This window comes from Ambystoma mexicanum, chromosome 3q, assembly GCF_040938575.1.
Source record: "Ambystoma mexicanum isolate Mex_15411 chromosome 3q, UKY_AmexF1_1, whole genome shotgun sequence".
NCBI classification, from domain to species: Eukaryota; Metazoa; Chordata; class Amphibia; order Caudata; family Ambystomatidae; genus Ambystoma; species Ambystoma mexicanum.
This window is the reverse complement of record NC_090926.1, coordinates 1,177,056,561-1,177,066,011: the sequence shown is the minus strand read 5'-3', so window position 1 is coordinate 1,177,066,011 and position 9,451 is coordinate 1,177,056,561.

Below are 9,451 nucleotides of genomic sequence, written 5' to 3'. Positions count from 1 at the left end.
CCTGCAGGCGGCCAACACCACAGGGGACTACCCTGCACACCTGCACATGTCCCGCAGGCAGCCCATCCACCATGGCCATGCCCCCCAGCCAACCCACATGTCACCTTGCACTACTGCCCACCAACGCATGTCTCCCAGCACCCCCACCCCCCAGCAGTGTAGGGCACCCTCCACCAGGCCCCCACTTCTGTCCCCCTGCACCCCACCCACCAGCAGTCAGGGGTACCCTCCACCAGGCCCCCACTCATGTCCAACTCATGTCCCCCTGAACCTCCACCCCCCCAGCACTGTAGGGCACCCTCCACCAGCCCCCACTCCTGTCTCCCTGCACCCCCACCCCCAGCACTGTGGGGGACCCTCCACCAGGCCCCCACTCATGGCTCCCACCCACCCCACCCCCCAGCAGTGTGATTTGCCTGGGTACGTGTATTTCAGGGGTGCGTGGGTAGTCTTACACGCAATTTCATCAGGGTACGTGTATTATGGGTCCGCGTGAACTTCCACATGCGATATCAGCAGGGTACGTGTATTCCGGGGTTCGCGGGAAGTTCCACACGCGATAGTCCTGGGTACGTGTATTTCGGTGTGTGCGTGAGGTTTCACACGCAATTTCAGCAGGGTACGTGTACTCCGGGTGCACGGGAAATTCCACACGTGAATCCAGCAGCCTACGTGTATTTCGGGGGGTGCCGGGGAGTCCCACACGTGAACTGGCTGTGTGGGTCCTCCCAGCTGTTCCCTCTACACTCTCCACGGCCCCTGCAGGCGGACCACACCACAGGGGACTACCCTGCACCCCTGCACATGTCCCGCAGGCAGCCCATCCACCATGGCCATGCCCCCCAGCCAACCCACATGTCACCTTGCACCACTGCCCACCAATGCAAGTCTCCCAGCACCCCCACCCCCCAGCATCCAGGGGCACCCTCCACCAGGCCCCCATTCATGCCCCCCTGCACCCCCACCCCCCAGCATCCAGGGGCACCCTCCACCAGGCCCCCACTCCTGTCTCCCTGCACCCCCACCCCCTGCATCCAGGGGCACCCTCCACCAGGCCCCCACTCATGTCCAACTCATGTCCCCCTGCACCCCCACCCCCCAGCACTGTAGGGCACCCTCCACCAGGCCCCCACTCCTGTCTCCCTGCACCCCCACCCCCTGCATCCAGGGGCACCCTCCACCAAGCCCCCACACATGTCTCCCAGCACCGCCACCCCCCAGCAGTGCAGGGCACCCTCTACCAGGCCCCCACTCCTGTCTCCCTGCACCCTCACCCCCCAGCACTGTAGGGAACCCTCCACCATGCCCCCACTCCTGTCTCCCAGCACCCCCACCCCCCAGCAGTGCAGGGCACCCTCCACCAGGCCCCCACTCCTGTCCACCTGCACCTCCACCAACCAGCAGTCAGGAGCACCCTCCACCAGGCCCCCACTCATGTCCAACTCATGTCCCCCTGCACCCCCACCCCCCTGCATCCAGGGGCACCCTCCACCAGGCCCCACTCCTGTCTCCCTGCACACCCACCCCCCAGGACTGTAGGGCACCCTCCACCAGGCCCCCACTCCTATCTCCCAGCAACCACACCCCCAGCATCCAGGGGCACCCTCCACCAGGCCCCCACTCATGTCCCCCAGCGCCCCCACCCCCCAGCAGTGCAGGGCACCCTCCACCAGGCCCCCACACATGTCTCCCAGCACCCCCACCCCCCAGCATCCAGGGGCACCCTCCACCAGGCTCCCACTCATGTCCCCCTGCACCCCCACCCACCAGCAGTCAGGGGCACCCTCCACCAAGCCCCCACTCATGTCCAACTCATGTCCCCCTGCACCCCCACCCCCCCAGCACTGTAGGGCACCCTCCACCAGGCCCCCACTCATGTCTCCCAGCACCGCCACCCCCCAGCAGTGCAGGGCACCCTCCACCATGCCCCCACACATGTCTCCCAGCAGTGCAATTTGCCTGGGTACGTGTATTTCAGGGGTGCGCGGGTAGTCTTACACGCGATATCAGCAGGGTACGTGTATTACGGGGTTCGCAGGAAGTTCCACACGCGATAGCCCTGGGTACGTGTAATTCGGGGTGCACGGGAAGTTTCACACATGAATTTGCATGGTACGTGTATTTCGGTGTGTGCGTGAAGTTCCACACGCAATTTCAGCAGGGTCCGTGTACTCCGGGTGCGCGGTAAATTCCACACGTGAATCCAGGAGCCTACGTGTATTTCGGGGGTGCCGGGGAGTCCCACACGTGAACTGGCTGTGTGGGTCCTCCCAGCTGTTCCCTCTACACCCTCCACGGCCCCTGCAGGCGGACCACACCACAGGGGACTACCCTGCACCCCTGCACATGTCCCGCAGGCAGCCCATCCACCATGGCCATGCCCCCCAGCCAACCCACATGTCACCTTGCACCACTGCCCACCAATGCAAGTCTCCCAGCACCCCCACCCCCCAGCATCCAGGGGCACCCTCCAACAGGCCCCCATTCATGCCCCCCTGCACCCCCACCCCCCAGCATCCAGGGGCACCCTCCACCAGGCCCCCACTCCTGTCTCCGTGCACCCCCACCCCCTGCATCCAGGGGCACCCTCCACCAGGCCCCCACTCATGTCCAACTCATGTCCCCCTGCACCCCCACCCCCCAGCACTGTAGGGCACCCTCCACCAGGCCCCCACACATGTCTCCCAGCACCGCCACCCCCCAGCATTGCAGGGCACCCTCTACCAGGCCCCCACTCCTGTCTCCCTGCACCCTCACCCCCCAGCACTGTAGGGAACCCTCCACCATGCCCCCACTCCTGTCTCCCAGCACCCCCACCCCCCAGCAGTGCAGGGCACCCTCCACCAGGCCCCCACTCCTGTCCCCCTGCACCTCCACCCACCAGCAGTCAGGAGCACCCTCCACCAGGCCCCCACTCATGTCCAACTCATGTCCCCCTGCATCCCCACCCCCCTGCATCCAGGGGCACCCTTCACCAGGCCCCACTCCTGTCTCCCTGCACACCCACCCCCCAGGACTGTAGGGCACCCTCCACCAGGCCCCCACTCCTGTCTCCCAGCACCCACACCCCCCAGCATCCAGGGGCACCCTCCACCAGGCCCCTACTCATGTCCCCCAGCACCCCCATCCCCCAGCAGTGCAGGGCACCCTCCACCAGGCCCCCACACATGTCTCCCAGCACCCCCACCCCCCAGCATCCAGGGGCACCCTCCACCAGGCTCCCACTCATGTCCCCCTGCACCCCCACCCACCAGCAGTTAGGGGCACCCTCCACCAGGCCCCCACTCATGTCCCCCTGCACCCCCACCACCCAGCACTGTAGGGCACCCTCCACCAGGACCCCACTCATGTCTCCCAGCACCGCCACCCCCCAGCAGTGCAGGGCACCCTCCACCATGCCCCCATACATGTCTCCCAGCAGTGCGATTTGCCTGGGTACGTGTATTTCAGGGGTGCGCGGGTAGTCTTACACGCGATATCAGCAGGGTACGTGTATTACGGGGTTCGCAGGAAGTTCCACACGCGATAGCCCTGGGTACGTGTATTTCGGGGTGCACGGGAAGTTTCACACGTGAATTTGCAGGGTACGTGCATTTCGGTGTGCGCGTGAAGTTCCACACGCAATTTCAGCAGGGTACGTGTACTCCGGGTGCGCGGTAAATTCCACACGCGAATCCAGCAGCCTACGTGTATTTCGGGGGTGCCGGGGAGTCCCACACGTGAATTGGCCGTGTGGGTCCTCCAAGCTGTTCCCTCTACACTCTCCACGGCCCCTGCAGGCGGACCACACCACAGGGGACTACCCTGCACCCCTGCACATGTCCCGCAGGCAGCCCATCCACCATGGCCATGCCCCCCAGCCAACCCACATGTCACCTTGCATTACTGCCCACCAACGCAAGTCTCCCAGCACCCCCGCCCCAAAGCATCCAGGGGCACCCTCCACCAGGCCCCCACTCCTGTCCTCCTGCACCCCCACCCCCCAGCATCCAGGGGCACCCTCCACCAGGCCCCCACTCCTGTCTCCCTGCACCCCCACCCCCCTGCATCCAGGAGCACCCTCCACCAGGCCCCCACTCATGTCCAACTCATGTCCCCCTGCATCCCCACCCCCCAGCACTGTAGGGCACCCTCCACCAGGCCCTCACTCCTGTTTCCGTGCAACCCCACCCCCCTGCATCCAGGGGCACCCTCCACCAGGCCCCCACACATGTCTCCCAGCACCGCCACCCCCCAGCAGTGCAGGGCACCCTCCACCATGCCCCCACTCCTGTCTCCCAGCACCCCCATCCCCCAGCAGTGCAGGGAACCCTCCATCAGGCCCCCATTCACCCCCACCCACCAGCAGTCAAGGGCACCCTCCACCAGGCCCCCACTCATGTCCAACTCATTTCCCCCTGCACCCCCACCCCCCTGCATCCAGGGGCACTCTCCACCAGGCCCCCACTCCTGTCTCCCTGCACCCCCACCCCCCAGCACTGTAGGGCACCCTCCACCAGGCCCCCACTCCTGTCTCCCAATACCCACACCCTCCAGCATCCAGGGGCACCCTCCACCAGGCCCCCATTCATGTCCTCCTGCACCCCCACCCCCCAGCACTGTAGGGCACCCTCCACCAGGCCCCCACTCCTGTCTCCCTGCACCCCCACACCCCTGCATCCAGGGGCACCCTCCACCAGGCCCCCACTCATGTCCCCCTGCACCCCCACCCACCAGCAGTCAGGGGCACCCTCGACCAGGCCCCCACACATGTCTCCCTGCACCGCCACCCCCCAGCAGTGCAGTGCACCCTCCACCATGCCCCCACACATGTCTCCCAGCACCCCCACCCCCCCAGCAGTGCAGGGCACCCTCCACCAGGCCCCCACTCCTGTCCCCCTGGCCCCCCGCCCACCAGCAGTCAGGGGCACCCTTCACCAGGCCCCCACTCATGTCCAACTCATGTCCCCCTACACCCCCACCCCCCAGCACTGTAGGGCACCGTCCATCAGGCCCCCACTCCTGTCTCCCTGCACCCCCACCCCCAGCACTGTGGGGCACCCTCCACCAGGCCCCCACTCATGTATGACACCCCTCCCTCCCCACCCCCCAGCAGTGCGATTTGCCTGGGTACATGTATTTCAGGTCTTGCGCGGGTAGTCTTACACGCGATTTCATCAGGGTACGTGTATTATGGGTCCGCGTGAACTTCCACGCGCAATATCAGCAGGGTACGTGTATTACGTGGTTCACGGGAAGTTCCACACGCGATAGACCTGGGTACGTGTATTTCGGTGTGTGCGGGAAGTTTCACACGCGAATTTGCAGGGTACGTGTATTTCGGTGTGCGCGTGAAGTTCCACACGCAATTTCAGCAGGGTACGTGTACTCCGGGTGCGCAGGAAATTCCACACGCAAATCCAGCAGCCTACATGTATTTCGGGGGTGCCGGGGAGTCCCACACGTGAATTGGCCATGTGGGTCCTCCAAGCTGTTCCCTCTACACTCTCCACTGCCCCTGCAGGCGGACCACACCACAGAGGACTACCCTGCACCCCTGCACATGTCCCGCAGGCCGCCCATCCACCATGGCCAAGCCCCCCAGCCAACCCACATGTCACCTTGCACTACTGCCCACCGACGCAAGTCGCCCACCACCCCCACCCCCCAGCATCCAGGGGCACCCTCCACCAGGCCCCCACTCCTGTCCCCCTGCATCCCCACCCCCCAGCATCCAGGGGCACCCTCCACCAGGCCCCCACTCCTGTCTCCCTGCACCCCCACTCCCCCTGCATCCAGGAGCACCCTCCACCAGGCCCCAAATCATGTCCAACTCATGTACCCCTGCACCCCCACCCCCCAGCACTGTAGGGCACCCTCCACCAGGCCCCCACTCCTGTCTCCCTGCACCCCCACCCCCTGCATCCAGGCGCACCCTCCACCAGGCCCCCACACATGTCTCCCAGCACCGTCACCCCCCAGCAGTGCAGGGCACCCTCCACCAGGCCCCCACTCCTGTCTCCCTGCACCCCCACCCCCCAGCACTGTAGGGCACCCTCCACCATGCCCCCACTCCTGTCTCCCAGCACCCCCATCCCCCAGCAGTGCAGGGCACCCTCCACCAGGCCCCCACTCCTGTCCCCCTGCACCCCCACCCACCAGCAGTCAGGGGCACCCTCCACCAGGCCCCCACTCATGTCCAACTCATGTCCCCCTGCACCCCCACCCCCTGCATCCAGGGGCACCCTCCACCAGGCCCCCACTCCTGTCTCCCTGCACCCTCACCCCCCAGCACTGTAGGGCACCCTCCACCATGCCCCCACTCCTGTCTCCCAGCACCCACACCCCCAGCATCCAGGGGCACCCTCCACCAGGCCCCCACTCATGTCCCCCAGCACCCCCACCCCCCAGCAGTGCAGGGCACCCTCCACCAGGCCCCCACACATGTCTCCCAGCACCCCCACCCCCCAGCATCCAGGGGCACCCTCCACCAGGCCCCCACTCATGTACCCCTGCACCCCCACCCACCAGCAGTCAAGGGCACCCTCCACCAGGCCCCCACTCATTTCCAACTCATGTCCCCCTGCACCCCCACCCCCAGCACTGTAGGGCACCCTCCACCAGGCCCCCACTCCTGTCCCCCTGCACCCCCACCCCCCTGCATCCAGGGGCACCCTCCACCAGGCCCCCACTCCTGTCTCCCTGCACCCCCACCCCCCAGCAGTGCAGGGCACCCTCCACCATGCCCCCACTCCTGTCTCCCAGCACTCCCACCCCCCAGCAGTGCAGGGCACCCTCCACCAGGGCCCCACTCCTGTCCCCCTGCACCCCCACCCACCAGCACTGTAGGGCACCCTCCACCATGCCCACACTCCTGTCTCCCAGCACCCCCACCCACCAGCAGTGCAGGGCACCCTCGACCAGGCCCCCACTCCTGTCCCCCTGCACCCCCACCCACCAGCAGTCAGGGGCACCCTCCACCAGGCCCCCACTCATGTCCAACTCATGTCCCCCTGCACCCCCACCCCCCTGCATCCAGGGGCACCCTCCACCAGGCCCCCACTCCTGTCTCCCTGCACCCCCACCCCCCAGCACTGTAGGGCACCCTCCACCAGGCCCCACTCCTGTCTCCCAGCGCCCACACCCCCCAGCACTGTAGGACACCCTCCACCAGGCCCCCACTCATGTCCCCCTGCACCCCCACCCCCCTGCATCCAGGGGCACCCTCCACCAGGCCCCCACTCCTGTCTCCCTGCACCCCCACCCCCAGCACTGTAGGGCACCCTCCACCAGGCCCCCACTCCTGTCTCCCAGCACCCCAACCCCCCAGCACTGTAGGGCACCCTCCACCAGGCCCCCACTCCTGTCCCCCTGCACCCCCACCACCCAGCACTGTAGGGCACCCTCCACCAGGCCCCCACTCATGTCTCCCAGCACCCCCACCCCCCAGCATCCAGGGGCACCCTCCACCAGGCACCCACACATGTCTCCCAGCACCCCCACCCCCCAGCAGTGCAGGGCACCCTCCAGCAGGCCCCCACTCCTGTCCCCCTGCACCCCCACCCACCAGCTGTCAGGGGCACCCTCCACCAGGCCCCCACTCATGTCCAACTCATGTCCCCCTGCACCCCCACCCCCCAGCACTGTAGGGCACCCTCCACCAGGCCCCCACTCCTGTCTCCCTGCACCCCCACCTCCAGCACTGTGGGGCACCCTCCACCAGGCCCCCACTCATGTCTCCCACCCCCCCGCCCCCCAGCAGTGCGATTTGCCTGGGTACGTGTATTTCAGGGGTGTGCGGGTAGTCTTACACGCGATTTCATCAGGGTATATGTATTATGGGTCCGCATGAACTTCCACACGCGACATCAGCAAGGTACGTGTATTACGGGGTTCGCGGGAAGTACCACACGCGATTGCCCTGGGTACGTGTATTCGGGGTGCGCGGGAAGGTTCACACGTGAATTTGCAGGGTACGTGTATTTCGGTGTGCGCGTGAAGTTCCACATGCGACTAGGCCTCTGAGAGTGGGGTACGTGTATTTCAGGGGTGGGCGGGAATATTTACTCGCGACTGGGCCTGGGAGAGCGTGTTACGTGTATTCCTGGGGTGGGCGGGAAGATTTACACGGTCGCCTACAACGCGCCAAAATAAATGTCCAATCCGGAAACACGTACGCCAGCATGAAGCAGGCGCACGTCCCACGCAGCATAAAAGAGTGCGCAAACAACAAACAAGCTCAGACACCAGGATGAATATACCGTTCCTAGCAGCTGTGGCCGTGGGATACCGCAGGAGGAGGAGAAGGATAGTCAGGGCCAGAATCTTCACACCCAGAACCAGCCTATTTGGTATGCCTGATGACCAGGTTTATGGGAGGTACAGGTTTCCACCACACATAATACTCGACCTGGTCAGTGAGTGGGAAGATGACCTCACATCACCCACCCTGTGCTCCCAAGCACTCAGCCCCCTGGAGAAGGTCCTCAATGTACTGCACTTCTTGGCTACCAGATCATTTCAGCGGACAAGTGCCATAGTGGGGGGGGGTGTCACAGGCCACGCAGTCACAGTGCCTACACCAGGTGTTGGCCATCATCACTGCACGGCCATCAGTCCGCAGGCACATATACCTGGCCAGAACACCTGCAGAAAGGCAGGCTGTCAGCCAGGATTTCTACAGGGTGGCACAATTCCCCAAAGTGCTAGGTGCCATTGATTGCACCCATGTGGCTCTACGTCCCCCCAGGGCATCTGAGCACAACTATAGAAACCGCAAGCACTGGCATTCCATCAACGTCCAGGTAGTATGTGATGCCAAGGGAATCATCACCTCAGTATATGCCAACTATCCAGGGTCCACCCAGGACAGCTTCATTAACAGGTTGTCAACCCTAAACCGGGACATGGAAGCTGGGCGGCATGGCGATGCATGGCTGCTTGGTGAGTATAAATGCCACAGCACACGCATGCATGACAGATACAGAGTAATGTCAATACCCCACTAATGATCCCCATCACCACCTCCCCAGGGGACAGTGCCTACCCTCTGAGCACCCACATGATGACGCCAATTCGGAACCCCATCACGCCTCCTGAGGTAAGATACAACACAGCCCATATTGCAACACGGGGCATAGTGGAGCGCACATTCGGAGTGCTCAAGTCACGCTTTCGCTCCCTTGACCGTTCTGGCGGGCAGCTGTTATACGCTCCGCCAGTAGTGTGCAGGATCATAGTGGCAGCATGTGTCCTGCACAATGTTGCAACATGCCGGGGCCTGGCTGTGGACATGGAGGTGCATCCAAATCCCCAACCACATGCACGCCCGCTGCGCATGGGAGGGAAAAGGGCACGGGGTGAGGCAGCCCGTACGCAGCTGGTGGCTAATTACTTCACATAGAAATCACACCCCTGTGGAGTGCACACAGCCCTGGCACATACCATCTGACAATCAATGATGACTCAATCT